The sequence below is a fragment of the Lycorma delicatula genome, chromosome 1 (assembly GCF_047948215.1).
Source record: "Lycorma delicatula isolate Av1 chromosome 1, ASM4794821v1, whole genome shotgun sequence".
NCBI classification, from domain to species: domain Eukaryota; kingdom Metazoa; phylum Arthropoda; class Insecta; order Hemiptera; family Fulgoridae; genus Lycorma; species Lycorma delicatula.
Genome location: NC_134455.1, coordinates 42,402,548 through 42,422,904, shown reverse-complemented (window position 1 = coordinate 42,422,904; position 20,357 = coordinate 42,402,548). Strand labels below are relative to the sequence as shown.

General features: G+C 29.4%; 1 pseudogene; it reads right to left on the bottom strand.

The window, feature by feature from the left end:
- Positions 1-20,357, bottom strand: part of LOC142317488 (putative cytochrome P450 303a1) — a 92,489-nt pseudogene that overhangs the window by 59,449 nt on the left and 12,683 nt on the right.

Genomic DNA, 20,357 nt, shown 5'->3' with positions numbered 1-20,357 from the left:
ATTCTGTTAGCTGTAATTATAGTTTTTTTATCATTAATAAGTGAATTTTGTAAAATTTACTAAAATATAAAAATAACTACAAATTCCAAAACACAGCTTCATCAAACAGAACTATTCACCAACGTCAAGCTTTTTGCATAGAACTGATGCTATAGACGTAAAATATAGCCTTGGAATAAAAAATTAAATTTTTGTTTTTTAAATAATAAACTTTTTAATAAAAAATTATTATCAATTCAAGAAGATTTATAATTACACAACAAAAAGATACAAATCCAGATTGGTTAACCAGCTAGTTTATAATTACAACAAAACAATTGTTTAGTAATATTCTGAATGGAAGGTTGATCAGATATAAAATATTACCCATAGAAAGAATTTATGTTACTGTTTGAAGGAAAATAATTTTTGTTGCAGCCTATATTTAAACTGATCAATGCAAAAACATTTATCATAACTGTACAACTATTAGGATAAAATTGTCCCCGAAGGGATCATGAACAGAATGGAAACGCTGCCCAGGTTTTTTTTTTGGTTGGGTAGTTTGCTTCACATTATAGTTCTTCTGATGGTGGTTGCCCTTGCAATATACCCCCACTCTTTTCCTTGACTTTGTTTCTTCCTAATTTTCAGTTCTATGAGTAGATCTAGCCAAGATCCAACACATCGTTCATGCAATATAATAGGAGGGCCTAACTTTGTACTGACTCAGAAACTCTGTTTCCTGTCAAGACAGCTACACAATAATCTTAATGACAACTGCCTTTGCAAGGACAATATTAGGTTTCCTAATAATTATTTAAATAAAAATATAATTACTTATTGAGCAGCTAGTTCCTAATACCTGCAGCATAATGATTTCAATTTCAGGAAACCTTCACACCTAAAATATTTTATCGTCAATGATTGTTATCCTACAAGAAACTTGACAATATTTTTTGTTTTTCTTTTCTTCTTAATTAAATTACTATATTCATCATATTATCAAACAATTAATTTGGTTTTAAAACACCATTTCTATCTGGCCAGAAAATCCAAATCTTTGTTGGGAATCAAACCTGGGACTGCCAGCCCAATCAACAAACCCTACTGACTGTTATGTATGTGCGATTCTAGGCAAAGTCTTTTTTATCCCAGTCAATTTTTTTTACAATGTGAAAATTTCCATCAATAATGGGAATCAAACTGAAACTCTAGCACAAGCAGTCAGCAATGCTAACCACCAATAGATTACAAGCCCACACTTCCTGTATAAAATTCTGTGCTTACAGATTCAGTCAAACTTGTAAATCTCATGAGCTTGTTAAATTATAATTTATTTTTTATTACAGGAAGAAATAAACAAATCTATTTTTAGGCCACTGCCCTATGGAAACTAAAATTTGAGTTACTATAATGATAACTATTAAATTTGATATTACAATACTGCAGTTATCCTGCAGTTCTTGAGTATCGGCTTAAAAGAATATTTGTTAGTTTCATTACTGTACAAAGTTAAGATATGTTTCTGCTGAAATAGTTCTCAAAAAGGATAATTTTTATATCCTTTTACAAACAAGCATAATAGTGAATCATAGTACAGAAGAGTAATATTACAATCCAGTTATTAATTGCTGGTTAATTGTTGGCTTTTCGTTTATGCACTAATGCTGTTTGCATTTATGTAACAGTGACAATAAACAATCTTATTAACATTGAAGTACAATCTGTGATTCAATCTTTTAAATTTTACATTGCTCTCAAGGATGGGAAGGTCTGACTAAAGAGATGGATATGGCCTGTTAAAGTTGATTATTTAGGGTGTAAATTCTCCTCATCTAGATTATAAGCTGATCTCTTGCTTAATACTTGGAAGTAGACTACTGCTCATAGCTCAATTTTTGCAGACCACTAATTTTTAGAGTTCTCAATTTTTGTTTTATATTTTATAAAGGCAGGTAAAACTTTTTCATATTACTTCATAAGTGTGGATTTTAATATTTTTATTTTATAATTCATTTTTTACTAATACTGCTAGTAAACATTTTTGTGGTTAATGCAATTGTTATCAGTAGTATAATTTTATTAGAAAAAAAATTAACAGTAAAGTTCTTAAATCTCATTTTGTAAGGAGTTTTTGAACATGGATAAGTAGTTTTTGATATATTTTTGAACATGGTAGTTTTTGTCTAATAAGTTTAAATGTTACATACCCTTGTTCATTCTGGTTGCCTTTAGATTGTTTTTCTTTTTAAATGAAGTTTTAGTGTTAATTAATTTGATTGGTTTAGCAACATCATCATTGAGTCTGAAAAAGAAAAGAGTATTTAATGAAATAAACAATTCTTTTCCAGTAAATTAAATATTATCATACAAACAGTAGCCTTTTTTAACAGCCGTTTGTAATATTTTATTCAGTCTACATATATATAACTTGTTTCTTACCCATTTAACTCCAACACTCTATTGACATTTATGCAGTTAGAAGATAAATTCTTGCAACTATGCTATACTTGCTAACCTCTATTAAAAAATGAAATATTTTAAAATGTTGACCTCTATGGCTAAACAATCTTTTAGCAAAAGGTCCTGCAGGTTTCAAATCCTAATTACTTGGTACCGTTCAATAACACAAAGTTTCCATTATATAATAACATAAACAAACTTTGAGGTAAAACAAGAAATTTTTTAGGAGTAAATTTGCAACTGACAGATTAATGTAGTTCAAGAATACAAAATCCTTCTTCCATCTCTGAACTTTGAACTATAATTCAGTTTTTAATTTTAAAAAACACCTCTCCTTAAGACACTCAGCAAATTTGTAAAATGCATGGGAACAATTTTACGAGACAATAATGTTAAATTATAATTTCTTTTTTATAATTTTCTTCTTTATTCCAGGAAAGAATAAACAAAGCTGATTTCAGGCCCGTAGGAATAAGGAAATGTAAAATTTGAGGCTAGGATAGAAGAATGATCTTGCTACTTGATTGTGAAATACTATCAATCAAAGCAAGAGTATACATTAAATTTTAAAACCTGAGATGGGTTATTTAAAAGATGCATATGTTGTTAGGGATTTTTTTTTAGAATAATCTAATTATATTTTTACAATATACCTTATGTTTAATATAACTGATGGAATTCTTTGGCTGCTAGCAGATATTTATCCAGATATTTGAATTTCATTACCACACATTCACTATTAAATTTAAACTGTGTGTACATTCTATAAGTACGAGTCAAAAATGATCTGCACTTTCACCATAACACACCTTCAAGGTTGTCATACTGCTTTCTGTGCACTAGTGTTTAGAGGTGGTATAACTATGGTGAAATATGTGAAATTTGATCTTGATTGCATTATTTGCCTTTCGGCTATTACAGAGTAAACATATCTGCTCCACTAGCAGGTTGCACCATGGAGGAACAATAGCAGTAATATGATTTATGTGGTTAAGGGGATGAAAAAACTGAAATTCATCTTATCACAATATGAGGACAATGCTTTATCATGTAAAACTTTTTTATGGATTGAGAAGTTTAAAAGTGGCCGGATGAGTTTGATGCATGAAGAGGGAGCAGGATGCCTGTCAACCTCCTCCATGAAAAAGATTCAGCAAGCTTGAGAGATGGTTGTGATAAGTAGGTGAGTTACCATCAATGAGGAAGTATCTTCATTGAACATCAGTCACAGTTCTGCCCATCAAATCATCCATGACAAAATTGGTTTCCATAAAGTCTGTGTGTGATGGGTACAGCTTAGTGCAGGGCACAAGCTCATATCTGTTTAAATCTGCAAAACTTATTCAACCCCTTCAACAAGGAAAGGTGAAAGACATATTTTTTTGGCAGCAGAATAGTCACCTGTGATGAAATGTGTTCATCACTATGAGTCAGAATCAAACCCCCAGAGTATGGATTTCTGTCAAAGAAAAATTCAAGATTGAGCCATCGATGGGTAAAGTTATGATAACTGTCTTTTGGGATGCAAAAGAGCCTATACCGGAAGACTTCATGGAAAAGAAGACTGATCAACAGCACATTACAATGAAATGTTGGAAAACAAGCTAAGCCAGCAACAAACGCAGAGGTCAATTGCCTGCCTGAACATGGCTCGCCAGATTGTTTAAACCAGCAAGTTGAATTTTAAGGTATTGGAACACCTTCCCTAGAGCGTAGATCTTGCTCCCTCTTACTTTCATTTGTTTAGGCCGCTCAAGGATGCTTTGCGAGGTTGTCAATTTTCCTCAGACTAAGATATGCAGGAAGCAGTGCAAAAATGGCTTAACTACCAACCAAAAACCTTCTTCTTGAAAGGAACACACAAGTTTGTGGACCAATGGCCCAAAAGCATTGACAAGGGAGGTGACAATGTAGGAAAATGAAGTACATGTGGAACCCTTAGCTTTGTGTAAATAACTTGTACAATGAAAAGTGCAGATAATTTTTAGCACGCCCTAGTATTTTTCCTACATTTTGCATTATACATTTACAGTAAGTAGTCTTTTCATGTAAATATTCATAAATTTTAAATTGCAATTGTTGGTTAACTATGAGAATTTTTTTCAATCTTAAATAATATAATTTGTTCTGTTTTATTACCCAACAATATTTTATTAAATCTTTAACAAACGCTCTTTACTGCTGAACTAGCATATGCGTTGAATATTGTTAATTGACAAGGAACAAAAATATAACAAAACAAATGATATAGTTGTGTAGAGTAGCAACATTCCATTAATAACTGCAATTTTTTTTACTTATCTCTAGTTATTTATAAAAGAAAACTGGCATTTCCTTCATAACCTAATATTATAATTCAAAATAAAATGTCTAATAAAAATCTGAAAAACTAACAAGTTTAGTGGGTAAATGCTACTGCATTATTTTAATATATATTAATAAACAAATATTTTATTACAACAAACTTTTGAGTTAGTCTATTTTTTTATATTTTGAGTCAATAGATCTTAAAGTCAATTAGGAGACAATTTATATTATAAGCAATTTTATTTGGTTATAAGAAAGTAAAAATTATCAAAAATTTCTAATATAGATTTTTTTATTAGTATTTCAGTATTTTTGCTCACTTGATTTCAGATTTCTAACGAATTTTGTTTTGATATTCAGAATTAATAATCAATATAATAAATATTTTATATTTTAAAAAACTATTCTAACAAATAAACTTGAATATCTTTACAGTAATTCACTTAATAATAAATAACATTAATATTCCTTAAGAGTAAGTGTATGAAATAACATTCAAAGTTGCAGCAATTAATATTGCTACAGAGACCTCTTCTTTTTTCTTTTTTTCTTGTTTAGCCTCCGGTAACTACCGTTTAGATGATTCTTCAGAGGATGAATGAGGATGATATGTATGAGTGTAAATGAAGTGTAGTCTTGTACATTCTCAGTTCGACCATTCCTGAGATGTGTGGTTAATTGAAACCCAACCACCAAAGAACACCGGTATCCACGATCTAGTATTCAAATCTGTGTAAAAATACCTGGCTTTACTAGGAATTGAACGCTGTAACTCGACTTCCAAATCAGCTGAATTGGAAAGATGCGTTAACCACTAGACCAACCCGGTGGGTTGCTACAGAGACCTGATATACACAATTGTAACCATCAAAGTATTTTGACAGCCGGTGATGAAAAATAAATTTTAAGTATCTTAAAACTCATTTAAAATGAGTTTTGTTAAAATTTCATTAATTTGAAATTTACGTCAAAAATTTTTTTTTACTTAATATTGTAAATGTAGGATTGAAAGGGTTAAATCATGATATTTTGTTATAAATGCAGGGATAGATTTCACATTGAATATTAGTCAATTTAAGATAAAGCCTAAAGATACTTTTTGATTTTCAGTCTCTATTTCTGGTAACCATTTTAACAGCCGGGAATAATTTATATGAATTATAAAGGGCACTAGGAATGTTTTGCAATAGACTTTACAGATCATCACAGGCGGTTACAAATTAGTGCGTGTTTAGACAGGTCACGAACCTGTACTGTAGCCATTCTACTCACTGACTCAGTCAGTTAGTTTAAAGAGGTAGTAATGTAGTCGTGGTCGAAAACTGAATACCGAACAAGTTTAAAAGAAATGACTCCTGTACTTAGACAGGATTTTCCTCATCGTGTAACCATATTTTGAATGACATCAATGAAAGAGGTGATGATTTTGCTCTTGAGGACGCTTTAAAGTCAGATCAAACATATTCATCTGTGATTAAGGGAAACATTGCTGCAGTACAAAAAATGCTTGAGGCAGACAGGCATGACCTACCACCAAGCATACTTGTCCTTCAGTATTGCTACACCAGCAGTCCGTACTATTCTGCAAAATCACCTTCATGTCAAGCTTTGTACCTTTTCGGTATCAGATAACTTGACCAATGATCAGAAGGCTAGTCGTGTTTCATAGTGCTGTGAAATGCTGTAGAAGTATGAAATTGTAAATCTCCCTATCTCAATCGTAGCGTGACAAGTGACAAAAAGTAGCTGCAGTATTATGACATCCTGACCAAAGATGAAAACCAAGTATGTGTGTTTGAAGGTGAGGAGATATCAGTGGCTGTCCACAAATTCAGATCTGTGAAAAAGAAAATGGAGAAAAAAGGAAAGAGAGTTTTAGAGGGAGTTGCATTGGAAATTCAGAAGTTAGTTACAGAAAGTGGTATACCGAAGGATGCCTCTCTTCTTTTTTCCTGTTTAGCCTCCGGGAATCACTGTCAGGTATTACTTCAGAGGATGAATGAGGATTATATGTAGGAGTGTAGTCTTGTACAATATCAGGTCGACCATTTCTCCAAGATGTGTGGTTAATTGAAACCCAACCACCAAAAAACACCAGTACCACGATCTAGTATTCAAATTCGTATAAAAGTAACTGTCTTTATTAGGATTTGAATGTTGGAACTCTCGACTTCAAAATCAGCAGATTTGTGAAGACAAATTCACAATTAGACCAACCCAGTGGGTTATACAGAAAGATGCCTTCGTGCCTGCCTAATTTTACTGAAACGCTCAAGAAGCTGTACCAGAAATAAAGGACGCACAAATAATTTCTTCACCACAATAAAGCTTCCCAGCACACTGCTCTAAAGTTTGTTCTAAGTATTTGGCCAGCACTGAAATAGAACACCCTCCCCATAGTCCTGACCTCGCTTCATGTGACCACACTGTTCCCCCAAGTAAAGAACAGACTGAAAGGGAGGCATTTTACAAGCAGTGATGACCTCCTTAGAGCTTGGGAGTTGAGTATGCCCAGATCTCTGACAAAACATAGCAGGGTTTCTTTGAAGACTGGTTTTAAAGAATAGAGAGTGTTTAATGTGTAATGGAAATTATTTTGATTAATTATTTTAATTGTATTGCAAAACTTCCCTAGTGCCCTTTATACAAAGCTTAAATATTTTGTTAATTTTATTGAATTATCCTGACAATTTATTTTTTACACAATAAATATATTTTGACACCACAAGTTCAATAATTAATTAAAACTATCATCAATCATTTATAAATATTTTTATGGAAAAAGCTAAAAAAATGGCAAAAAATTAAACATTTTACTGGTACTTTTTTTAGATTGAGAACACAAGCATTTTTTTTAAAAAGACCTCTTCACAGAGATAGCTATTTTAAGAATAATATTAACATTTTAAACATATATATAATAAATTATAACTTACTTCTTTGTATTAAGTGCATGTTTAACATTTTTTAACTCTGTCGCAGTGAAGTTCACAGAATTAACAGCTTCAGTACTACAAGATTGTTTGTCTCTGAAACAATAATTCAAACTTGTTACATAAATTCCAATTAAATAGTTTTAACTAAACAATATGATACATTTAATCTACGTTTGAATACATAAAATAGTTTGCATGCCATACTGGAAATTACAGAAAAAACTTGTTTAAAAAATAATATAATTTAATCCTATTAATTCACAATATTGGGAATATTGAAATTTAGTCAGGTATGTCCTGACTAAAACTTTTTAGAAAAAAAAAATGTTTAGAGGGTTTTAGTTATATATATATATAAATGAAATAAATGTGCAACTAAAATGTTAAACCATGATTGCTATGACTGTATTCAGAAAATAAAATATAAGGTTAATAAAAATTAAATGGCAATTATTTTTTTTTCAGTTTGCAACACTGCTGGGTCTGACCAGATTATCTACATGGAGTTTAAGTGAACTACATTTAATTTGCAACAATATGGTACTTGCAATTCAATAAAAATCACCACATCACTTCCAATCCTTTTTCTATGTGAATAATTCAGTCATTCCTTACCTTTTTTCTTATTTACAACAAGGGAAAAATAAATAGTCAACGTGAAAAAGTAGTGTCCTAAATAGAAATTAATTTCAAAGGACTCGACAACTATTTTTTTAATTCTAACAGACACTCAACCATTAATGAATTCCATGAACGATGTACAGAAGTATTGAAGAATTACTATCAAAACCTAAGGCTAATGGAAAATTTACATAATGTACAAGAAAAACCGGCTAGAGCACAAATATTCTTTGATGACAGCTTTCTGGGATATATTATAACACAAGAGAATAATCAAAAGTTAATGTAAAAATAACTTCAAAATTTTAACATTAACATAGAAATTTTTTTCTGGGGAAAGTTTCTTATTGACTTTCTGTTGCCTTGAGGAGATACCATAAATATCGATTCTAACTGTGATAAAAAATAAATGGAAAACTTTCACTTGGTCTTTAAACAACCCAGATCACACCAAATGAATATCAATGAAAAAAATTGAAATTTTTTGGCACAGTGTGCAGTAATAGAAGATGCAAGAATCTTTCTGACATAAGAATCAAATAATTCATTCCCAGACTACCCGAAATAGGTAAGTCCATTTGATGAAGTCAAAAAAATAAATTCAATACAATAAAAAGCTTCAAAATGTTTTCTGGTCACTATATTCTTTTGTAATATATTTATTATATAAGTTAAAATATAATTTTTTTTGTTATTTATAACATTTTAAACATGTATTCAATAAACGAATCTAAGATATAACAACAGCTTTTGGCAAGTTTGTGTAAATAACAATGTTAATTCTGCACAATACTGTATAAACCCATGTCCAACAGAAATGACGGTTGCAAAAATAGCCTGTACATACATGTATCTTAAGGTTTCACATTGATGATGTAACCATTAAACTTAAAATATATTAAACAATCCTTAAATATAATTCTAATACTAACTTATTTGTTTTGGCTGTAAACCTTCATCCAGATAAAATGAATGACTGAATTTAGATTTCTAAGCGGTTCAGTCAATTTTAAGTAAAGATTTGAACATGCATAGAATATCTGTGAAATTCATTCCAAAATTATTGTTAGAACAGCACAAACAATACTGACTTGAAGTGTCCCAAGAATTAATCAAGCCAAAACTGGCCCACATTTTTTAAATAAGGTAATAATTACAGGCAACAAATCATAGGTTTATGGGTATGACCCAGAAACAAATGCACAATCATTACTGTGGAAATGTCCAAGCACGACTGAAAAAAAGTGTGATAAAGTCAATCAAATATGAAGACAATGTATTCTTCAATTTTAAGGGTATTGTGTACCATAAATTTGCCTCTACGGGGCAGATATTCAATCAAGAATACTATAAAAGTACAAAAATGTACAACAGAAAAAAACAAGAATTGAAATTTGAAAAGACAAGACTTGGGTCCTCCACCACAACACATTCATCATGTGTTCTCGATCACAAAAACATTTCAATATACCTGGAAATAGAAGAAAGATTTGTACAAGGAATATACATCAGATTCAATAAGTGATTTCTACAATAATCTGTCAGATGAAAGCCCAGGAAATCACTAATGAATTAAATATGGGTAGGGATGAATGTAAAGTTAGTCTTAAAGTGGGATTCATCAATTTCTTTCCTCAGTTTTTCTATTTGAAGGTCAACAATAGCTCAGCAGCTACCAGAAGTATATGAAGATAAACTGACAATTTCAAGGAATGTCATAAACTTATGAAAAAATAACAATAATTTCCTAGATCAAACTGAGAATGCAAACCAGACACAGGTGACTTTTGAAATGCTATTGACAACAATTGAAGTGTAGGTACAGAATATTCAGATATGAAAACATCTACTGAAATGTGAAAATCTTCTACCCAATATTGTCATACAAGCACAAGTAAAGGGATGAATGAAAATAAATTAATGCTAGGATTATATTTTGGTCAGAAATTCCAGATGATTTCATTAAAAATTGTTCAAGAAATGTATGCACATACTTTTGGTTAATGACTACGAAGATAATTGCAATTGTACAGATGACAGAAACTCAAGCAATGATGACTGTAATTAAGATAAAACCTCTACAATTTCTATACTTTTAATTAAATATTTACAGTGTAAATAGATTTACTGACATGCAAATAACAAACAATGCATACATTCACAATCTTCTATGGTGATTTTGTTGATAAAATACAAAAATGTAACAATATTTTTTTTTTAACTTTCCAAACCTGGGTGCACATGGTGTATATGGATAAATAGTAGTTTAGATTTCTATATCTGCCACACTTTTCTTTACACCCTGCTATACTTACATAATCATGTCAATCATCCAACAACGATCATTCCAAATGAATTTTTAATGGTGCTTTATGAACACAAATGAAGAGAAATATATAATTGCAATTTAACACTTTCTAAGTCAAGCAGGTTGGTGCATTCTACAGACCAATTTTTAAATTTCTAGTTAGTCATACATGAATTATATATTGGTACAGCAAAAAAGTACATTATTAACGAATTGTTAAAGAAAAAAATATACATATACATACATACTTACTGACAATATTTTATGTTTCAAATAATTCAGACTTATTGGAAGATATTTATCTCATTTCATCCATCCACTTTTTGGCAAGCAATGATAAACAGGACATAATTATAATATTAATTAAAGAAATCTTATAATATTAAAAATATTAAAAAGTACAAATAAATCAAGTACAAGTAAAAAGTACTTGTAAAAGTACAAGTAAATCTCTTAATATTAAAAAGTACAAATCTTACTCTGCATATCACAAAGTCATAAACAGAAACTGTATAAGTAGATTAAAATCAAAAAAAGGTAATAGAATATTAAATGCCATAAAAAAAATTCTAAGTGAACTGACATATACAAGTCACTCAAAATAACAAGCACCTCACATCAGGCTAATGGCTTTCCAACATTTTATTCAATGAACTTATTTTAGCACATCAGCAAGGTAAGTTCATCAAAATCATTCCTAAACGTAAAACCTTCACTACATTAAACCTTTACTACCTGTTGTACATACAATATCATTACTTTCATTACCAACTCTAATACCTGAGGTGTTTTATATGTATATAAAGGTTTTTTTATAGTATATAGCCAATATTAGATCGACTGTTGCATACAGTATAAAGCAACAAATTAAGAAACTGTTACTAATGTAAAAATATTGCATAATATTTAAAATACTTTAAAATCAATTAGCATGTGATCTTTACTAGCAATATTTTCAAACAAAATTATTTAATTTGGTTAAATACAAATAGGTGTTTTATACTAACAAAAAGTTAATTCTGCAGACTTTTTAAGAATTGACAAAAAAAGAAATCTTAGATCATATAATAAAAATTAGTTAAGCATCAGTAAAAATATTTTTTTTTTTTACAATTCATCATACAAATCATAAAGTAAACAGATGTGGTACTATAAGTGTAAGATTTTCATTCCTTTATAACTATGTACTATAAGGCAATTAGGTTACTGAATGCACTGAAGTGTGGAAGTTCAAAATATGCTCACTAGTTGAGACATAAATAATTTACGAGCATGTTGTAGTATATAAATGTTTATAATAAAAATCCAATCGGTCAGCTTAAAAAGAATTTTGTAGACAATTTAATTGAAAATAGGATTAACAAAAGAAATAAAAATGATTTTTTTTGAGTAAAAAAAAATGAAATTATGTAGCGAGAGACAAAATGTATATGGAGAAATATGGTTCCATATTCATCAGTAAATAGAGTCGGAACTTTATCAATGAAAACAATTCAAAATATCTGTGTACAAAATGTGTATAATGCAATCCAAAATGCGATGTTTAATATAGTGGGATTGCAGAAGCATAAACAGAAATTTATTCTAAATTGTGCTTCTTGTGGAAATCTATGAGGATTCAGATGACAATCCAAGAGACAAGTTTTATTTTTACTCATGATTCAATAAATAAATAGAACTGTTCTGATTAAGTATTTTGCATTATCTAAAGCCACTGTCATAATATGTAACTTTCCCAGCAAATGTTTTTTTTCATACTTTTTTCTTTATTTAGAATTTTAAAGAGGTTATTTATTTTTTTAAAAAAGTATTTGATAAAAAAAGGAACAATCAATGAAATAAAAGATTAAATTTAATTTGTATACAAATGCCATTGTTCTGATCATACAACAGGTATGATGATTCTCAACAACCTATGCAAAGTATACAAAGTTGTAATAGATTAAAGCTGAATGAAATTAATTTTAAAAAGTAATTTCAAGAAAATAAAAATCAAAGAGATTATATAAAATAAAATATTTTGCTCTCATATAAATAGATATTTCATTACAAAATATCTTCTTATTTTGCTAATTTTCATTATTAATCATACTGTAGTTATATAAATTTCACAGGAAAAAATTCTCATAATTAATTTAAACTTTAACTCCATGTAAAAATTGTTTACATGATATAAAAAATAAAACATAAAATTATTAAAAAATATTTAAACTACTCACTGTAATTCCCTTATTTTCTATTTCTCATTGCAAACAGTATAATAAATAGTGCATTATAATTATTATTACTCTGTACTACAGGCTGATTCAAGAGGAAAGTAAAATAATTAGTGAACTAATTCTAGAGCTTGAAATAAAGATAAAAGTTCATACAAACATATTTTGAAAATATTTTGTTATATGGATATATATATGGAGTTATGGATAGCGAAAAATTTCACCAGGATTTCAGTTCCCCGGTGAAATGAGATCATACTGAAAGTTTTAAGGCACTATATAAAAGGGTAAATTGATGGTCTCTAAAGTTTTTAACCTGAAAAATTGAATAACGAATCTCAGAACTGTATTGCTCCTAATTTTCATGATATACATACAATGTAAAATAGAAAAAATTTGTAACAAAAAACATGTTTTTTAAGGTTTGAAGTACAATAACTCTGTTAAATGACTAATAAATGCATAAATTTTATTATCAAATAAAAATTATTATTTAATAACAATTAAATAATATATATATATATATAGTATATATATTATTATTATATAGTATATAATATTTGCAAGGTAAATTTTATTACCTTCTAGAGAATTTAATTCTGGGAAAATCGATACAAATAAATTCTATGAAATACAAAAAAAAATCAATTTTTATTATTAAGAACAAAAGAGAACAAAAATTAACAAAAAAATGTTATGAATTTCAAAAAAATAAAAAATCATACTATAACATGTCATGGGGAGAAATTATCTCAAATTTTTAAATAATGAATTTCTTACAATGCTTGAAAATTTCTCAATGGTGAAACAAACTGAAATGTACTATCAACTTGAAAGAGTACCAAAATATCTCAGGAATGAAGTAAGACAATTCTTAGATGAAACATTTACTGGTAAATAGTTTACTGGAAGTAAAGGGCTGGTAAATTAGCCATCTAGATCACTGGACTTTACTTCCTTATATACTCATGGTTCATGGCAATGGGATGAAATGCGAGATATACAAACAAAAAGTAGAAAAATATAATGAACTGATTGCTTAAATTTTCATCGCTGCTGCCCTCATCAAGGAACATGAAGATATCATTAGGTTGACAACAGAAAATTTAAGAAAACAAGTTGAAAGTCGATATAAACGGTGGAATTTTCAAACATTTATAGTAAATTAATACAGAATAAATCGGTGAGTATTTTTTTTAAAAGTAAATTAAAAATATTTTAATTTTTAAAAGATTTAAATTTATTGTAACAAAAACAGGTGTTTTTAATTTTAACAAATTCATAACATTTCTCTGTTAATTTGTTTTTTTTTTGTTTAATAATTAATATTTTTTTCTATTTTGTTTTTAATAATAAAGGTCTTTTTTTTTACAAACTTTATTACATGAATTTTCTCAGAATTAAATTCTCTACAAGTTCTGACAATAAAATTTATGCATTTATCAATCATTTAATAAAGTTTTTGATTTCAAAGCTAAAAAAAACCTTCTTTTTGTCAGTGAATTTTTGTTTTACATTGGATATTGTAAAACTATGGAAGATACAATTTTCAGACCTGTTTTATTCAATTTTTCAGTTCAAGAAACCACCAATTTACCACTTACCAGGTGTGTAAATATAAAATCGGAATTTTTATATAGAAAATATACGTTTATTGTATGAAAATGTTTTATTTGAAATATTGTCCATCGTTAACTACATTTTTCCCATCTCTGACAATTTATGAATGCCACACCAAAAAAATGTTTGCTCTTTTGAAGCAAACCAGTCATCCAGCCATTTTCATAATAAGTGGTGAAGCGCTGCCAGCAAGTGCATTTCCCATCAATCCAAATAAATAGTAGTCGGACAGAGTTAAGTCTGGTGAGTAAGCCGCATGTAAAAGTATTTCACAACTGAACGCATCATTTCCTTGACTGGTTTTGCTATGTGTGATGGTACATTATCATGACCCAAAATCACTTTGTGTTGCCTTTTTTGATATTCTGGTCGTTTTTCATGCAGTGCTTGATTCAAATCGATCATTTATTGTCGGTAGCATTCAGTATTAACGGTTTCACCAGGTTTCAGCAGCTCATAATAGATCACACCCTTCTGATCCTACCAAACACAGAGCACTGTCTTCTTTCTATAGCAATTTGGCCTTGAAATCAATGTCAATGGTTCGCCTGGAGTTACCCATGATCTTTTACACATGATTCTCAAAATATATCCACTTTTCATCACCTGTCACAATTCTATGGAGAAATTACTTTCTTTTGTATCTGGCGAACAGCATTTCACAAGTGGTTTTTCGGTCTTCTTGCTGTCTTTCATTCAGTTCATGTGGAACTGAATTTTCCCATCTTCTGGATCTTTCCCATGGCTTTCAAACATATGAAGACGGCTTCTCATGTTACATTTAATTGATCCATGAGTTGTTGTTGTGTTTGAGCATCATCCTCGTCCAACAATGCTTGCAACTGGTTGTCTTCAAACTTTTTCGGTGGTCTTCCACGTTCTTCATTTCTAATGTCAACTCTATTGCCACTTTTGAATTTTTTAACCACTCAAAGCACTGTGATTTACCAAGAGCATGCTCACCATAAGTATTAACAAGCTATCAATGTGATTCTGCAGCAGTTTTCTTCAAATGGTAACAGAAAATCAATGCTGTCCACAAATCGTAGTCTGCAGGTACAAAACCCAACATGTTCAACGCTAATTAAAACTATGCTGATGTTGAAACTTGTATTGTTGGGAGTTGAAAATCTTTGTCAGCTGTGTGGGGTGTGGGGTGTGTGTGTGTGTATGTTTTTCCTTATTTCAAGCTAGAATCAGTTTCAAAATTATTTCCCTTTCCTCCTGAATCAACCTGTATTTAAATATTAAAAAAAATAATTATCTTTATGTTTTTATTTTAAATAAATTCAATACCTATTCTTAATTCCAAAAATGTTTATATAAAATCATTAACTATAATTCAGAATAGCTGAATAAATGGCAACTGCAATTAAGAAATATGTATACATAACTGTAACATTACATCTGGCCATCTGATTTAGTCATTATTATAGCACTCAGCCAAACAATCCTGCCAAGCAATGAAAAGACAAAAAATGCATGTAGTATGCTTCATGTAGCACTTTCAAAATCAAATATTATATCTAGAACAAAATTTCTTCTTTTGAAAAAATTTTGTTCTAAATTTTGTACTCTGCTTCCTCTCAGTGTAAAGAATATTCTGCTTAAAATACTAACTACATCAAAATTTATTGCAGGAGTTCCTACTCCTTTTATGATTAAAACACAATTATAATGTTAAGGATTTTAAAATAAAACTCAAAACTGATGGCTTCACATGTTGCATAATTATGGATTAATTTTCATGTCATGGGCTAACAAACCATTGAATATATTCAATTTTCCAATAAACTTGGGTACCTATTAACATTTATAATATCAATTTATGCAGTCTTCACCATCAAAAAGCCATCCTGAAATGTTGCGATGTCTTGGCCACAATTAACAATTGTCATTTTAAACTCCAAAAAATTAATTTGTCTTTACTAAATTGCTTATAATCAATAGTAGATTAGTTTTGTTTTTAATTATTTGTAAACTTTACTTTACTCAATATAGGTGGAGGCTTTGGAAATTTATTATTACTCTTGTAGATTTTTAATACTGCTGAAACAAATTTTGCCATAGATATGGCTAGAAGAGATTTTAATTTAAAATATCTTGCGTAAAAAATCATATTCTGTAATGAGACTCTACCATTTATAAGAATGATCAAATTTTATTTCGTTTTCGATTAACTATCAAACCAGTAATAATCAATTACGCAATAACTATGTTCTTTCTTTCAATTAAGTGATAATTATATAGTAATTATAAATTTCTTAAACATGGTTTCCACTGATATATTTTAGTAATAAAAAATAATTAAAAGACTTTTTTAACCACCTTACCTTGTCAACAGTATACTCCTTGACTGTAGAATATACTGTTGACATTCAAACAGTCATGACTGTATTCTCATTTTAATTTTTGATTTATTACAATATTTTTAATCTCCTGCTGATGGTTCCAAAATCGTGAGAAAATACAACTTTTTGCTGGTAAGATGGTTAAAAAAATTGTTTAATCATTTTTTATTATATTGTAACTGTTACACATTTTCCCCATTTTTTATCACAAAAATCACATTATTTGTTTATAGAAAAGTTTTACTCTATTTTTACAACATAAAGAGATTTTTAATGTTTTTCCTTCTCCTCTTTTGAAAAAAAAACTCTTAGTGTAGTAAAATAATTTAGGCTGTAGAATGTCATGGAAAATTCATTTTTGACATTCTCATTTGAACTTTTTCCCTTTATACTTGGGTAACAAGGAGAAAGGTTACACCAAGATATATTGCAGATGCAACAATGTTATCAGGATAGATGGTATGAATCTATGATGGTGACTACTGCTGTATGATAAAAAAAGACTTCACTGAACACAAAAGGAAAATGAAAAAAAAGAAATTAAGATAAACGTAAATGTCTGCAAAATAAAGGTAGGAATTTTAATTGTAATTATTATATTTTTGTATTCTATTATTTAAGAAGTTTCTTAATATGTTAAAGGGTTATAACTAAAAATCTGAGGGTGATGAAAAGCTGATTTCATTTTAGGATTCAGTCCCAAATTATTTTTTTTTTTGGTTGGCCTGTGTTTATTTATTGGCAAAATATTCAAACAAGAAATAAAATCTTATGACCAAGCAGGGTTTGGTGGCTCCTCGCACATTTTTGTAATTTTAAGCTAAGTTTAAGACAGCAGAGACCAAGCTAATCTATGAAGTTTCATTAAAAGTAGTTAAGCCATTAAGTAATTTTATTAGCTATAAATAAATAACCTTAAATTTTTATTATTATTTAATAAATTGACTGCTACTCTAATTTTATACTAATAAGAGTTCATAATAATAGACTGCAGGTCTAAACCTGGATCTGGTGAACTAGATGGGAAGTGGCTAACGAAATGCAAGCAAATCATCAATGTATAAAAGCTATTAAAAAGAAGTGAATAGTCAAACAAACAGAATTTCTTATTTGTGTTCTGATTATAACATAAAATTAAAACAGAATAGCTATAAGTTTATTGACTCATTTAATAATGGCAGTTATTAAATTAAATAAACAATATTAAAGTTAATTTAATCAGTAATCAGTAAGTTAATTTAAATCAGTTTGCATTAGATAAGTCTATAAATACATGTATTTATAGACTTATTACTAATGAATTTATTTACTTTGTTCACTAAACAACTAAATATGTTACATAAATAGTTACTCTACATAATCATATGATTCAATAGAATAAACTGGAATGTAAATTTATTAATGGAATGAGTACAAATAATGGAATGTGCATGTATTGTGTGTGTGTGTGTGTGTGTGTGTGCGCGCGCGTGTTCACTCTCACTCTCTCTTTGTTTTAGAGTTACGGCCAGGGAAAGATTTCACCAGATTACAGGTACTCTAACAAAATCCTACCATAATTTCTGGGCCCCAATTAAGGAGTAAAGTAAGAGTTTCTTATGTAATCTGAGTGGAGAAATAGGATAAACAGGTCCCAGAATAGCTTTTATGATATCTAATGTAAACCACAAAATTAGATGTTGAAAAACATTTTTTTTTTTAGTTTCATAGTACAATAACTTTGTTAAATTACTAATAAATGCGGAAGATTTAGCAACAAAACTTGTACAGAATTTAATTCTGAGAAAATTAATGTAAATACAGTCAATAAAAAGTAAATAACTTTTAAAAATCGATTTTTTGTTAAAGCGAAACAGACAAAAAATAAACAGAAAATCATATTATTCTTTCTTCTTTCTGTTCCTAATAAACAATATTATTGTTTACTAATATGTTTTAGTATTGTTTACTAATTTTGTTTTGTTACACTTAATATACGTGTAACAAAACAAAAGAATAAAATATACGAAAGATACGACGAATAGAACAAAATACGACAAATAGAAACAGAATAACAAACCTCAGTTACAATAACTGTTTAAATTTCCTCCTTCACAATGTACACAGCACTCTGCTCAACATAAAATACTTCCGGTGGGTTTCCATATCATCTCAGGATCATTTCGTATAAACTCAATAGCATTTCATACTTTAATGAGTAACTCTTCGTTAGTGTTAACTTTTTCGATATACAATCATTTTCATATGGCCCCAAATATAATATAGAGGTGTTAAGTAAGATGATCATGGTGGCCGATAAGATTGATCCACCACGTCCAATCCAGTTAAAAAAATTAGCATTCAAGTGATTTCTAGCAACTAAAGAAAAATGTACGTTGCACCACTGTACTGGTAAAGCTCTCCTGATATTCAAGTCAAGCAGCTTTAGAATTTCCATTACAAAATCTATAAAAAAAAGTTATACCAGCATAGTTAGAAAATTGAAAACGACATTTTTACACTACGATATGATAATACTACATTTCCTTTATCTGTATAATAATTTATGACAACAGACTCAAAGTACACAGTTATGACATATAACATTTTATGAATGAAATGAAAACATAAATTTAATTTTGTATTTACATTAGCAAAGGTTTACAAATTTACCATGGTTTTACAAAAGATGTTGATAGTGAGCATCCTGCACAGCTGTGCACTTTTGTGCTAGAGTGATTACAATGAGAATCACTGGACGTAAGATGTAGTAGATGTTGTAGTTGGCCTTCAATTCATAGACTGTATGGAAATTCGATTCAGAAGCTCTATCGTTCATACTGCTTCAAACAAATAAATTGCAACTAGATGAATCTAAGCAATGCGGAGGCCACCACCCTCTGCTGACATTCATTCTTCTAGTCACACGAATGTGTGTAACTGAATTGTTTGATATGTGATATATTACTCTGTCTTGTTGGAAGTACTATTTCTCAGTCTATTAATTGAGCAAATTTTTTTTTTGAAAATTGTACCTCTTTAATGAGAGTACGGTCAAAAAATAATGGCCACAATATATGCTTATAGAAACAGCAACCATACATCAATTTTCCCATCAGAAAGCGGATACCTAAACATCTGGTAAGGATTTTCAGTCATCTGATACCTGGTATTATGCAAATTAATATGCCCAATAAAAAAACCCATACCTTGTCCGACATGAAGTACAACATCAAGTCTATCTGTTGATCAGCAATGTTTTTGAGAAGCCATTTTCGCAATAATTAAGATGTTTTGGTTTGTCCGTACCCTTACATTGTTGCAGTTATATATGATCCAAATTTAAATCAAGAAGTATCCTATAGGAATATGAGTATTTTATACCACTTTGCTGAAATAGCTTAAATGTAGATTTTTTCAGGTTGGCAAATATTCTTCTTTGAATAAAAGTTTATAAGTCCTAATGGAAGACTGAATATTTTGTTTCATATCTGAGCCAACCTTATGGTATGTCTCTAACTGAATTCAACAACTCAGCTGAGACAATGGCATTTAGAAATTTATCCGCGAATAT